The sequence below is a fragment of the Misgurnus anguillicaudatus genome, chromosome 14, assembly GCF_027580225.2.
Source record: "Misgurnus anguillicaudatus chromosome 14, ASM2758022v2, whole genome shotgun sequence".
Taxonomy (NCBI): domain Eukaryota; kingdom Metazoa; phylum Chordata; class Actinopteri; order Cypriniformes; family Cobitidae; genus Misgurnus; species Misgurnus anguillicaudatus.
This window is the reverse complement of record NC_073350.2, coordinates 20,030,379-20,045,118: the sequence shown is the minus strand read 5'-3', so window position 1 is coordinate 20,045,118 and position 14,740 is coordinate 20,030,379. Positions and strand designations below refer to the sequence as shown.

The 14,740-nt window shown below is 39.3% G+C and overlaps 1 protein-coding gene across 3 annotated transcripts in view; it reads left to right on the top strand.

Annotated features, from left to right (window-relative positions):
* tfeb (transcription factor EB) overlaps positions 1–14,740 on the top strand; it is a 44,759-nt gene that overhangs the window by 10,328 nt on the left and 19,691 nt on the right. The window contains exons 1-2 of one of the 3 annotated variants that reach the window (XM_055183892.2): positions 4,030–4,194; positions 7,062–7,153. The exons of 1 other annotated variant lie outside the window; for it this stretch is intronic. The gene's annotated coding sequence lies outside the window, so the exon portion shown is untranslated. Of the gene's footprint in view, positions 1–4,029; positions 4,195–7,061; positions 7,154–14,740 lie in introns of those variants that run through there. One more of the 3 variants, XM_055183891.2, reaches the window with a different exon arrangement.

Genomic DNA, 14,740 nt, shown 5'->3' with positions numbered 1-14,740 from the left:
CACATCACAAATTTATTTTTTATCATTAATTTTATGCAGTTTATTCAGGTTTGGCATATGATGTTGGCATTGTTTAAGAATTGTTTAAGTTTCTCCCAATGACAATTTTTCTAATTTTATTACTAAAAACACCTGCATTGTGTTAAGTGGATGGCAAGCCATGGAAAGACAGTTCAGAATAAATGGTTAAGTTGATTTCTGATCTTTAGTGTTTGCTCACTTTTTTTGCTTATAGAAAAAGATAAATTCCCATATCTGCAACGCCTTTGATTATTTTATCAATTTTTCTGATGGCATACACACACACGCACGCGCACACACACACACACACACACACACACACACACACACACACACACACACACACACACACACACACACACACACACACACACACAGAGACAAGAAGTGCCTAATCGTATGCATATTTCACATTTTATCATATGTGTATTAATGCAGTGACTTGCACTGGTCTTGGTCTTGACTTGGTCCTGGCCTGTCTTGGTCTTGGTCTTAACTTGGTCTCGACCCTTAAAAGTCTTGGTTTTGTCTCGGTTTCGGCCTGTCTTGATCTTGGTCATTACTTGGTCTCGGTTTAGGTGGTCTTGACTACAACAGTAGTTCACACTGTTTGATTGTCACTCACGTAAACGAGCACCAATTTGCCTGTGATTTTGGGCATTTGTCGGCGATTTCTCAAAATCAGGGCTAAAATCTTACAGTCTGAACTCAGCATTAGACTTACACAATTTACAAGAATCATTGCGCAACTACCAATGGCGACCAACACTCACTACGCTAAAAAACTTGCGTGAATCGTGTGAGTCCAAGATGTTTATAAAGTTTGAAATCTGGATATTTTTCTTACAAATTCGCATCAAAGATCTTTACTAACCCATTGGAGGCCGTGTGGATTACCTCTGTCAAGGATGAATGCACTTTTTTGGGGTTTAAAGTCAAAAGTTGTTCCCTGATCCCTGTTTTCACCATTATGGAAGAAGCAAGGACATTTACTAAAATAACTCCAAATTTGTTCCTCTGAAAGATGATAGACATATGTATCACAGATTGCTTGAGGGTGAGTAAATCATGGGGTAATTTTGATATTTGGCTGGAGTATCCCTTTAAGCGGACTAGGGAGGGGATGATTACCGGTTTCACGGTTAACCACAATAAAATGTCCTGACAATTAGTATTATCGTCTAAAATTTAATTATCATTACAAACGTGTTTGATTACAGTGATTTTGAAAACTCGCAGTAAATCCTGTCCAGCCAGAATCAGTTTGACGCAGGCGCACACATGCAACATAGGTTTTGCACAAGAAGGCATTTAAGGGATAATGTATTGTATTAATTCACTGTAAACTTATTAGACAGATTTATAAATTATTTTTACCACAGAAATAATTTCAGGGACATGAAATATTAAATTGTGATTTTCAAAAATAAAACTTTCTAGTGTGTAGCAGTTCTTTTTGAACATTTTCATCTCATTTTAACGAAACCATGATAATATTGAAAACCGTGATATCTTTGGTCACTATAATCATGATACCTTCTCTTCGCTAGCGGACTAGCATGTCAACAATGATTTTGTTTGTCTGACTGATGCCAGCGGATTAGCAATTTTGATTGGTGGTAAATAAAGCAATAAATTATTCCTGAAGCTATAAAATATATATTTTGATGTAGTTCTAAACGTAGGTTGCGGGAGGAGCCTAAACATTCAGGCCTGTCAATCATCAGTATTGTTAAAGCATCATGACATTGCTGACCTTGAGTGGCAGTCTGTTAAAGTCTACCATATAAAAGTCTTGAATAAATTCAAACATGAGGGAAATCCAAAACAAGAACCATGATCCGATGAACATAAATAGAAACAACACAAAACAAAACACCCCGACCAGGGACAATAGAAAACATTGGGGTATATTTAAACACAGACTTATCAAGGGTAACAAGAAATACCTGGACACAATAAGGGTGGGTTAACATGAAGACTAGAATAACCACGATACAAGGACTACAAAAGGCAACTTCAAAACAAAAACATCAACACAAAACACAGAACCCTGACAATAGCAGTTTCACATTTTCACTTACAAGGTTGGCATCAAAACAGAATCTTTAAACTTCCGTAAATGGCCACAGGAAGTTTTGCTGTCTCATTCTAAATCTGGCAACTTGGTTTTGTGGTCTCGTTGATCTGTGATAAACAGACAAACTTTTATTTATTTATTTATTTAGATTTGCATTTATCACCTTACGCATACTAAAACGCATATAGAAAATAATGGCTACAAATAATAACTACAAAAGAATATTTTTAAGTAATTCCTCCTAATATCAATGAATATTAATTTTAAAATAATTTAAGACCTGTAACCATCATTTCAGACATCTTAATAGAAGATCCGATGCCTTTATAAATGCCACATTCCCATAATGCAGAAATTAGGTTGTTTTTCATCTGCACATGATGTGTATCATGGGTGGGGATTATTCAGTCATAATGCAATACTCGTTTCTTGTAAGCAACATTTTGCTTCCTCTTAAATCAGACCTCCATTAATCTGTTTGTCTGCTGTGAACCTTGCAAATGTCACCATAGTCTGTGGCAGATAATCTTGTGATGTGAATTAAACAGGCCTCTGTGGATGTTAAGGATCGGCACAGGTTAGGGAACATCTCAGTCAGTAAGTGAATTAATGTCCCATTTACTACACACAAAAGTAGTATGTCTTAAAAAATGAATCACTTCAGATATGCACTTTACCAAGTATGCACAGTTTATTAGAAATATGCACTGCTTATGCAATTTAATGCTTTGGATGACCACTGGGGGGAGACAGACTGTTAAAGCTGTTGTCTTTTTTTACAGCACCAAAGTAACATCTTAAAGCAGGGGTGGGCATTTTCTAGTGCTGGAAGGCCACTGTCCTGCAAAGTTTAGCTCCAACCCCAATCAAACACACCTGAATGTCATTTACAAGTCATACTGAAGCCTTTGATTGGGATTTTCAGCTGTTAGGTATTAGGGTTGGAGCAAACTTTGCAGGACAGTGGCCCTCCAGGACCAGGAATGCCCACTCCTGTCTTAAAGGTATATGGGTTGATCCAGGAGCACTTTTTGCCCGCTGTCCTATCGGATGATATCGTGCATTAACATGAATGATCACAGCCTCTGTGGTACAGTAACAATCACAACCGTGTTATTTGTTAGCAACATCTCTCACGCAATTATGTTTATGCAGCCGTCTTTGTTTCACATGTGACTTCACTGCTGCCCCAAAAGAGGAAAACCAAAACATCTGAGTGCAAAGTGTGATATTCATCTCTTTCAGTTTTGTAAAGTTATCACCATTATCATGTGAGAGCCGAAAACCACATCATCGGTTCCTGCGCTGAAACATCTGGAAATGCTTGAGAACACACTAGGGTTTTTTAAAATTGTGGTCCGGTGTCAGTAAATGAATTAAAACGTCTTTGTCATCAATTTGTAGTGATTTCTAGATTATGTGAATGTATTAGTATAAATGTGTCATCCAAATCAACAAGTGTTAATCCTTGACCAAAATGTATAAAACATTTAAAGTTAGTTAAATATTGTGGGAACCTTGATATCATACCAAAGCTTAATCAGAATATGTATGTAATATATAGTTTATTATTTGCTGATCTTTTGCATAATAGTTATGTAATTTATATGCATCTGTCTTAGTATGAAGTGTAAATGTACGTACATAAATCCACATGAGTGTTTTGCTTACCCACTCAAAACTGTGACTCACCATATACACCCCCATATTTATCCTATTCAACAGAGAAGTGGGTTCAGGGACAATAAGACCCCCTTGTCCATCTCTCTCGGAAGCTCATGGGGTTTGGTCATTTAGGGGAAGTGACAGCAGAGAAGTTGTGGACACTATACTGTAAGGCTTCATGACTAAGGATTTCCCTGTGACTGTTTGATCGCTCTCTCTCTCCCTCTATATCTCTGTGGCTATCAGTCACGGGTGGTGACCGTATAAGAGCGATGCCTCACAACATGAATGCTCAGTATTCTGTTGTAGCACCACTGGGTTTGGACTAGGCTGTGACTTACATGAGGATTGTGTGTGTTTGTGTGAATAACTGGACAAGACGTTCACTAGCCGCCGGCCCTTTTTGCTGTTACAGCATATAATATAAGGTATGGCGATTCTGTATCTGTGGACGGATATTATTGTAAATCAGATGTATTAGAGAATTTTGTGCATACTCTGTCATAATGAATGAATACTCACCTTGTTGGAGATTAAATTTGATTTACTCAGGCATTTTGTCATGTTATAAAAGGTCACCGGATATAGACATTGCTGGTTGTAAATCATTGCATTATGTTTTTTCTAAACTTTGTTTTGGCTTAGCATGTGCTGTGTTGTTATAGGTCAGATTTCTACTTGTAGCTTTGCTTTTGGACATGAGTGAAAGTATATATATGAATCTAATGCATTGTGCGAGGCACATAAACAGGCCCAGATGGAATCTGTAGACTTTTCCACATTCCTGTGCTAATCTGTAAAAAGCTGTGGAATGGATACATGATAAAATGCGCTGAACAGAACTACCAAGTGTAGGCAATATCATTGGCATTTATTTATATCTAATAAACAAACATGCAAAGGACACAGAATGTGAGTAAGAGAATTTTGTAAGAGAAATAATATAATATTTAAACTTTTACAAACAAAATAACTTACTTCCGTTGTAGGCCAATACGCACTATGCGTACCGTACAATGCGTAAGATCCATTGAAAATAGAATCTTGCGAGAACCGTGCGTTGAGACGTGTTTTAGCTACATATGTGGATAACTCAATATCCTCTTGTCTTTTATCAAAATCCTCTGCCATTTTCTTTAAAATCATGGTTTTAAAGTCAAAATGAAATTGAAATGAAAAACTATCATTTGTTTTGGAATATTGTGTTTTTTTTTAAATGACTTATCTGTAAGCTTTATTTTTTTTATTCATGTGCCCTCATAATCTTTAAAAAGTAACTAAACCCTAAATCAACTTTTTTAGGTAATGATCTATAAGAATGGGGCTTTATTAGTGCTGTTCATTGATTTGAGTAACTTTTTTGACATTTGGGTATAAAGTGTTTCAATGCTACTATAGACCCCTTCAAGGTTTGTAAACATTGAATGACTATCGAGTGCGCGCGCAGCACGGGGTCGAACTGTTCATACCATTTAGGCTTTATAATTTAATCTAACAGTGCTGAAAAATGATGACTTACCTCAAATGAAGTGAGCACTACAAACACAACCCTCTTTGATCTTTGCATTGTCCCAGTCTGCACATTAATTGCTTGCAGACGCAGATGTTCTATTTTTTTGTTTTTGAGATTCTGCATGAATCGAGAAAACTTAACGGAAGACCTGGTACGATTTTCACAGCCCACGACGTAAGTAGGCATTTTTGACGATACCGAATAATACGCAACTCAATCTGCTGTAATGACTTTTCTGACCCTGACATGCGCAGTGGGAACAGCCTGTGACGTGAACCGTGAAGGGGTCTATATATGGTGTAAAAAGTGCTGCCCTCTTCTGGTTGAACGGTGGCTACTGCAGTTGAATTTTCCTATTGGATGTTGCGGTACGACGTGATGTAAGCGAGTTCAAGCTCACCACGCTTTTGTTACGATCTCATCACACCCTTGGTACGAGCTCAGTACGACCTCTATTTCCGTTGGGGTCTGCCCACATTTCTTGCATTTTTCAAATATTGCCAGTGGGTGGAGTCAGGCGTTGACCAGGGGTTTATTTACTCTTTAATCAAAAACGCGAATCTCCTCCCCTCTTTAAAACAATAGGCTTGTTCGACTTCATGAGGTGTCGCAAGAATCACCAGCCGGATGACGTCAAAGTACAGAGAGAGCGTTTCGCGAAATCATACGGAGGAGTCTGCTTTTAAATCGCTCTCGCAGAACTTTGGCGTCATCCGGCTGTCGGTTCTTGCAGCGCCGCATGAAGTCAAACAAGCTAATCTCGCTTTACTTCTGGTCATATGGTATGGCAGGTGGGCAGAGTCCGGGAAAAGATTGCAGCGATTAGCAATTAGCAACGTAACCCACTTCAAACGATCAAATCAATTCTCGATGGATGAATTCAAGTCCAGCCCTACCTTTTTTTCATTTCAGAAGCCGTTTCACTCAGATATACGTCGCCACGGGGAAAATTAGACAATCACTAATTCCATTTAATGGCGACTTTAACGTTATTGTTTTTTATACTACGGGTCCGTTGAATGCTTGAATCTGATTGGCTGATGAAAGTTCTGAGGTGTGCAATTATTTTCTGGGAAAAACACGGTGAACGTAGTAACGGACTAACAAAAACAACATGACAGACGATTTTCTGAGGCAATAACAGCGCTGTTGTTTAGAGACGCTTAGAGGTAGCCTTGTTCACACAATCTCTCTCTCTCTCTCTCTCTCTCTCTCTCTCTCTCTCTCTCTCACTCTCGCTCTCTTTTTCTTTCTTTTTCTCTCTGTGTCTCTATATAAATTTCTATTATATAGCGCTATATAAGTGTCACAAATTATTAAAATAACTAAGTATGTGTTCATCTGAAAATGATGGACATATGTATCTTGGCTTGAGGGTGAGTAAATCATGGGCTCATTTTTATTATGGCTGAACTATCCCTTTAACTTTGATTCCTGTGTTCAACTAAATGTGATTTCAATTTCATATGCACAAGTATGTAAACAGTCAGTGTAATAAATAGCTTCAGGTGGGTGGCTCTATAAAAATACATATACTCTACTTAAATTCTCACAGTTTGGAAATACGTTTTATTAGATATTTCACACTTTGTCAAGGTTATCACATATCTTTAAATAGATATATCTGATATACACCTGTTGCTTGACCATTAGCAACAGCACAACTGCAACATTCTCACTCCGGTCATATTGGAAGTCTTCCTGCCGGACACCTTTTAATAACTCATCTGCCCCACAGAAAGGATTGCCACGCTAATACTCATCTCTGTGTTTCTCTTCCAGTCTTCAGCCCACTCATAGACGGACACACAGTCATGTAGAGAGGAGAGAATCGAGGACACCCGGGTCACTTTCAGCACTTTCGTCACAAAGAGGTAATTGTGAGATTAATTTCTCACAGTGAAACATGAATAAAGACTGAATACACCATTCAGCGCATGTCCAAATGCAGCTGTTTGTGTCTGTTTGGAGAATCCACGTGCCCGTTTGTGTATTTTCCTGTAAATGTAGTCAAAAGTCGGTAGTTGGTAGGATTAGGGTTATAATAGAGTTTTTTCTAATCTGGGATGAAGGTTGAAAGGTTTCTTTTATTTTTTGTTTAACGCAAGAGCAGAGTACTCATTACACAACTGGGCCGCAAATGCAATACGCAAGTATAAAAATCATAAGCAGCCCGTCAGAAAACGTGATGCTCTGTTTATGGTCCTTTCCTTTTTCAGTCCTAGATAACGCTTTGCACGTGGCTCAAGCAGCACACAGCAGCATTTAAGATATTAGATGACACACAAAAAAGCAAAAACAGTCAATAGCAGCATTGTCTCGTAATGATACACAAAAATATCCATTCATTCAGATTCAAAAGACCAAGGCTGAAGAGGCAGTGGTGGTTTGTGTTTGCTTTGAATAAACAGAGAACAGTGAATGTTTTGAAACCCACAGGTCATCACAGTCTCTAGGTAAATTTTACTTAATATAACAAAGTTTGGCAACACGCTAGTGTATAATCTTTATAGTGTGCTACATGTTATGCAGCATCTTGACTGAGAATGTAGTGTCAGCTGTATATGTTTTATTAATCAATGTGTAAATATTGGAAGGGTTTTAATTGCTAGTTTTGTTTATTGGGGATTTTCTACCCGCATTTTTCCTAACTTAAGCCCCTGTCTTTGCCCATTGGACTATATGTCGTTTAATTTGGCATATGACCAGAATGACAAATTGCCTGAATGCTGGTAAATTTTAGTTTTTTCTATATACGCTGTGCACACAGATATAGTTATTTATATTTTTTATTATTTCTTAACTTCAGTCCAGCATCTATGGATAAAACCAGTTAATCAGTCTAAACAAGTTAAGGCCCAAGCATGGTCCATTTTTAGGCGTATGCAATGTGTAGCGGCACAATAACCTGTTTAAAACTGCCAAGGAGCTAAGTGGGAAGCAATAAAAATTGTGACAAGTCAAGCTATTTATTTCTCATCCGTTTGAAGATTATTTTAATATAGCAGAGTATAACACTGATTTGGTCAAAGTCAACAATACTGCATCTGAATGAATATATGATTAAACGCAAACGGTCAACCAAAAATTATGTGCTCCTACACTCACCCCCATGTTTCCAAAGCTACACACAGGTGTTTTAACCTTGCATAATTATTGACGCCCCTATTCTCCCATGGTCACATACACTTAAAGGCGTGGTGCATGATCTCTGAAAGCCAATGTTGACATTTGAAATCACCTAAACAAACATGCCCGACCCCAATAGAATCTGGACCTTCTTTTGATAGACCCGCCCCACACATACGCAACCCAGGCAATGATGTCGGTTAGTAGACACGCCCCTTACTGCTGATTGGCTACAAGTGTGTTTGGTACTTGGCCCGAGTCTCTTTTTCAAAGTGTTTTTCAAAAATCAAGTACCCCGCCTTCAACATGGCTCCTACACTATGTTTCCATACAGGCCGCAATCTGCGCATGGCGCAATTTTTGTCATTAGAAGTAGGGATGCACCGAAATGAAAATTCTTGGCCGAAACCGAAAACCGAAACACTGAAAGAAATTATTATGCCAATTATTAGTACAATTGCATTTATGGCTATCACTGTGTACTAACTTTACTAGGGGTGTGTGACGGATCACAAATTAGTTTTTTTTAAAGCATCTCCCTCATATCTGCACTATTGAGGGCACTTAAACGCGTGCGCACACAGAGACCGAGGGTGAATCCCAATCAGCGCAACAGTCGCTCCACATAAAAACGTTACGTTGTTTTTCATTGCTTTATTCGCCAAATGTATGTTAATGGATTACAGTATGAGACACATTAGCGCTACTCTCTCTAAAGTTTACACATCAAAAGTTCTGATCTTTGAAGGGCATACTGTGATGATCACGTCTGGACTGGACACATTCAACCGCATGTGCCTCTGTGCATAAAGAAAGCTACTAATTTTAGCGCCTTTTTGCGTTAAATACATCCACATCGCAGACATGTTGCTGCAGATGCGTGCAAACAGCTCGACCGTGAGTGACACCTGCTTGAGCACGGAGGGAAGGGGGGGTGACGACTGATAACAGCTTAACCGTGAGTGAAACCCAAGCGCTAGCGCACGGATGGGAGGGGCGCGGTTAACATTCATTTTCGGCTAAATTTTTTATTTCGGCCCGAAACCGATAATGCCATTTTCTGCCAAAATTTTCGGCGACCGAAATTTCGGTGCCCCCTAATTAGAAGAGTGTGCACATACTGTATGCGCACCGCAAGATTTTTGCAACCCTGCAAACATTGTATGCCTATGTTGCAAATTGTGGCAATGTGCATGCGCCGATTGTCAGCGCAAGCATATGAGTCAAATAAACGATGGCTTTGCAAGTCTTGTGCGTCGACCGTGTGACGCATTCGACGCGTAAAAAAACAGACTACTCTGGGCGTAGATAAAAAATATGGTAAATTTTTTACACGTATGTATGCGAGGGTCTGCTTACATGCATGGCGCAATTTTCGTCTGCATGTACTGTACCGTACACATGCCTTGATCCCCTAGGTAGTGGTTCTCAAACTTTCTCGGCATGCGGCCCCCTTGTGTACATCTTCATAGCCCCCAAAGAAAATTTATGACATAAAACTTAAAATTTTAATTAAACAAAACATATTAAATTATTCAATGTAGTGCTGTTGGTTAGTAGCCTTATTTTTTTGAGGTTTAATTAGACAGAATTTATGATAAATTAATGTATTTTATAAATTGTCATTAAACATGGGGCCCCCCGGCACCATCTCAGGGGCCCCCAGTTTGAGAACCACTGCCCTAGGTCGTGCATGCGCATGCAGAAGTATGTAGCATGTAGGCCACGATTGCAAATTGTCGCAATGCGCATGCGTTGATTGTCAGCGCAAGCATATGAGTCAAATAAACTATGGCTTTGCAAGGCTGTGCGTTCGACTGTGCACGTACGATCTTGCGCATGCGACTTTACACAGGGCTTTAGTCTAAACACAAGTTTTTGGGGAAGGACGATTTGGCATCTGTAATTTACCTGCGTGTCTTTGGACTTTGGGGGGAAACCAGAGTACCTGGAGTAAACCCACGCTAACACAGGTAGAACATGCAAACTCCACATCGAAATGAAACTGGAGTGAAGTAAAACAGGATGAGGACAGCTGAATCTGTAAAAGTAAAAGCAGAAGTTCATCAGATTGTTTGCATGAGTTTGGGAGTGAGCTCATCACTGTGTTGATGAAAGCTCAAGAGGCATGACCGATCTACACATGACCAAAGTATAATTTGGACATTTTTCTATATTTTCCGTAAATCATGGGACCCCAGATGTATTCAGTTTATTAAAGGGCAACACTAGCAGCAACAAACCGAATAGCAAAAGTAACGCCTGCCAAATTAGTTTCACATTCACAGGGGGGCATTTTCGAATGTTTGGATTGCCACGCAAATAGGTAGTCCCATCCTAAACACATCCTCATTGCTTAAGTTGACAGGTGCCAATAAGAAATTAAAGTGAAATCAATGACAGAAATCAAACTTTGATGCTCTTAATCACATAATTTATTTATCAGACTCTAGTTTGAATTTCACAGACAGGACCATGGCTGTACTTCTAGTTGTCTTTCTATAAGACATACGCATTAGGTTTTAAGACTGTACTGCTTTAGAAGTTAAAAACGATTGGTGGAATAACGGAATTTCATTCCCAATTTTAACTATGCTAAAGGTTTTTGCTCATTTTAAAGTTTCATTTTAGTATGAGTCAGACAGTAGAGTTCTGCTTTCATTTCATCTCTTTAAAGATTCCTATAAGTCTTGACTGCTTTGATAGCACAGTTTAGTCATTTACTTTATTGTTGGGAAACAATGTTTGGTCTGGTCAGAATTTTGTAACACTAGCTACATTTACATGCAACTAAATCATTCGTTTGTAATCGTATTGATGGATAAACACGATTGAGTTCGATCGGATGCCAATTTCGATTGTATTAAAAGGGCAGGGATCTGTGATCCGATCATCAGGAGAAATGTATGAATGTTAACGCTTGAACTAACTGAAATGTAGCATACAGTATCTTGAATTTTCCTGCCATGTCTGCTTTGATCTGCTTTGTCAAAGCCCAAAGGAAAAGTGGGGGCATCTTATTCAGAATCGAGATGTTAGCTTGTGTCTGTAGGTTACTTCTTTTAGCTTTTCAGAGAATTGACACTTTTGATTTTCTTAAAGAAAAGAGGAAGAAACAAAGGGTAGACTCCAACCCTGTCTTCCTCTTGAGAGCTGTCCTTTCCCCTCTCGCCCAACCCAGCGGGTGTTAATCCCATGAATCCGTAGAACGTGTCAGAAAAGTTGGCACAAGTATTGAAAGTTCACCGTGTGCTGCAGAGGCCTAGAATTTACACACCGGTGGTCTGTTACCCCGAGGGAACAGAGTGTCTCTGAAATGAGGAACAGAAAGTGTGGGTGTTATTTTTGTTCCGCTTGCCTCACTGGATTGTAAATCGGGGTGGGTTGTAAATCAGGGTGGGAAGAGGAGGTACTGTAACAGACCCCTGGCAGCCCTTTCTATGATGTGTGCAAAAGCCACCACACCACCACTGTTTGTTGCCGATTGATTTAGATTTGCCTGTGGCAGTACAGTTCAGGATCGATGTAGCTGCCCACCAAATCATAGTACGGTTCATTTAATCTTTATGCAGCAACAAAAACAGGGTTTCATTCCATGCAAATTTTGATCGGTGCTTTTTCCTCGCGTGTTAAGTTAACGTTGCGCAACCTCACACGAGTTTAAGTCCGACCTGACATCATTTCCTGTTTACATTCTTTCCAACCATTTCCTATATTTGTTACACTGTCCATATCAATAAAGTGGCACAATGGACTAAACATTAAAAACAAAAAGCTGGTGAAATAGCGTGGAGAGACAGATTTAGCATTGCTTCTATAAATGAAAGTATTGTCACATTTAAGCATGCAAGTGTGTCTGTGTGTGACTATTATAACCCATAAAAAATCCATCTGTCCTGCAAATTAATTGAACGTTATTTCTTTCATCATTCTTTGATATAAAAGACCACAATTTGGTTGTCTGCTGAGACAATAGGGCACTTTGATTTGTGTACGCCTGTGTATGCCTGGCATTTGTTGACTGGTGGAGTGGGAGAGTTCTGTAGTGAAGCAACGTCACAAATGAAGGTGGCGTTCGCCCAGACCAGCTTCAGTACATGCCGCATTTATACAGTACATCAGTATGTTCAGGATTGCTTTGTACTAGATGCAAGTAAAAATGTGAAAAAGATTCTTCTCCTTATGTTTAAAGAGGAGCCTAAGCCAAATCTAGTGAAATCACAGAGACAAGGATGCGAATGTTGATTCATACCAAAATGCTTTTTTGCATAGTTGTGTTTGATACATGAAAACGTCTCTGGTTACGTATGTAACTGTTGTTTCCTGAGAAGGGAACGTGACACTGCGTCTCCCTCGCCATACTTCCTGCGTCCCTGTAACGCCGTCTTTGGAAGTATTTAAGATAGCGATATTTTTCCTGGCTCCTGCATAACCCTCCTTTGTCTTTAAGCTTCACCATTGGTTGAATTTGATATACACATTCAGACGCACTTACCCCTGGGGCCGTCCCCAAAGTGTCACCGCAGTGACGCAAGCACGAGTTCCCTCAAAGGGGAACTGTAACAATGTATCTTAAAAGGTAACACGATGTAACCTTGCTCTCACTTGAAATGTGTCTCCACATTTAGTCCTTGAATTTGAGGGTATTGGACCTGGAAAGTCCTTGAAAGGTCCTTGAATTTGAAGGTAACTAAGGCGTGGGAACCATGAATGTGTTCTGAGTTTGTCAAACCACAGAAAAATGTATTAACCACCCAACCAAATTTGAATGATGGAAAAAAGTAAATACAATAAATTATCAAAATCTTGAAAAAATTGTCAGCTTTCTCTGCTATCAAGTTTAAAGACTGTTGCACGAGTAAGTATGATGGCACAAAATAAAAAATTTTGTTGATTTTTTTGGGCGGATAAAGTGGGGGCTGTGTTGTATGACGGAGGAGCACTTGGTTTGCAGCGCTTCGACCTTGAGCGCAGTAATATTGATCGAAGTTTGAGCGAGGGGGGAGTAGTCAGGAGTGATGATGTTACTGCGCGCCAAGGTTGAAGTGCTGCAAACAAAGTGCTCTTCAGCCATACAATATAGTTCTCATTTTTATCAGCTTAAAAAATCGCCACGTTTTGTTTTGTGCCACCATATTTACTCGTGTAACTACTCATCTAACAATCTTTAAATAGGGAAAACATGGAAGTGTGTGGTGGCTTCTAAATTCAAACATTGCATAATGTTTATTACAGCTTATTACATACATAAAAAACGGTGTGTCAATTTAATATTTTATAATATTAGTATGAAATATGAAAAGTGCTTGTTTGGTGTTGTATCACACTGTTTGCTGAAGTGTCTGTCGCTAATTTACTTTGCTGTGAGCACTGTCATGATGTGATTAAACTGTCTTTGGGTAACCTGAGATATGAGCGGTGTCTGTTGTCATATGTTTTGGTAGCTGGACTGTGGTCTGGGGGGCTTGTTGGGCTAGAGAGCATAGCTTCAAGAGTCATGGTTCGCTACTGACCCAAACACAGTTGCAGCAAGTGAACTAGTCACATTTTCTTCAGAAAATATACAGATGTCGTTATTAGTGCTGCCATCCATATTTCTTTATCAGATACAATCCTGGTGATTTAGTTCAAAGCCTCAGTCCACTGTGATCCAGCTGTGGTCTTTCTCTTTGCGAGGCAGTCTGTCCCAAAGCTCGGCTCTCCTGGAATTGAGTCAACCTCTGGCCACCGCCAGGGTGACAAAGCCCGAAAGTGTCCACTGCCGAGTATGAACCACAAAGCGTGCGTTGTTTTTCCCCTCAACACCGCTGAAATGTACACTGTGGGCTAAACACTGCCTCAGTACCCTCTCAATAGGAGCTGCTTTGCTTATTGTACCTCTAGTACAATAAGCTTTTCTCCATAGGCGGTCCTGTGCCACACGCTTGTGTTTTCCGCCCCCTAGCTATGTACAGTATAGTTTGTGATAAGTGCCCTAAACCAGACCTCAGTGTAGGGTATGGTCCACACAGAGATTTCTTACAGATTTAGACTGTATTTGTTTTTTTTTTGTATAATCCCAGACGGATACAATGATGGTGAGGTCCATAACGTGTGTTGTTGGACTTCTTGTATACAGAAAACATCACTTGATTATTATAGCTAATGCAAATAATTATATAAATATTCATTCACTTTTGAATTTGCCTTAGCCTTTAGAACACTAGTGTTGTTACTATGATATAAAATTACTCATAAGATTTTGAATGCACCCCATCAATACAAGGCTTGCAAATTTAGCACACCTTCTTTTCCAATAAGTATTAAATCTAAATTCTCTTTCTGTTTTATTA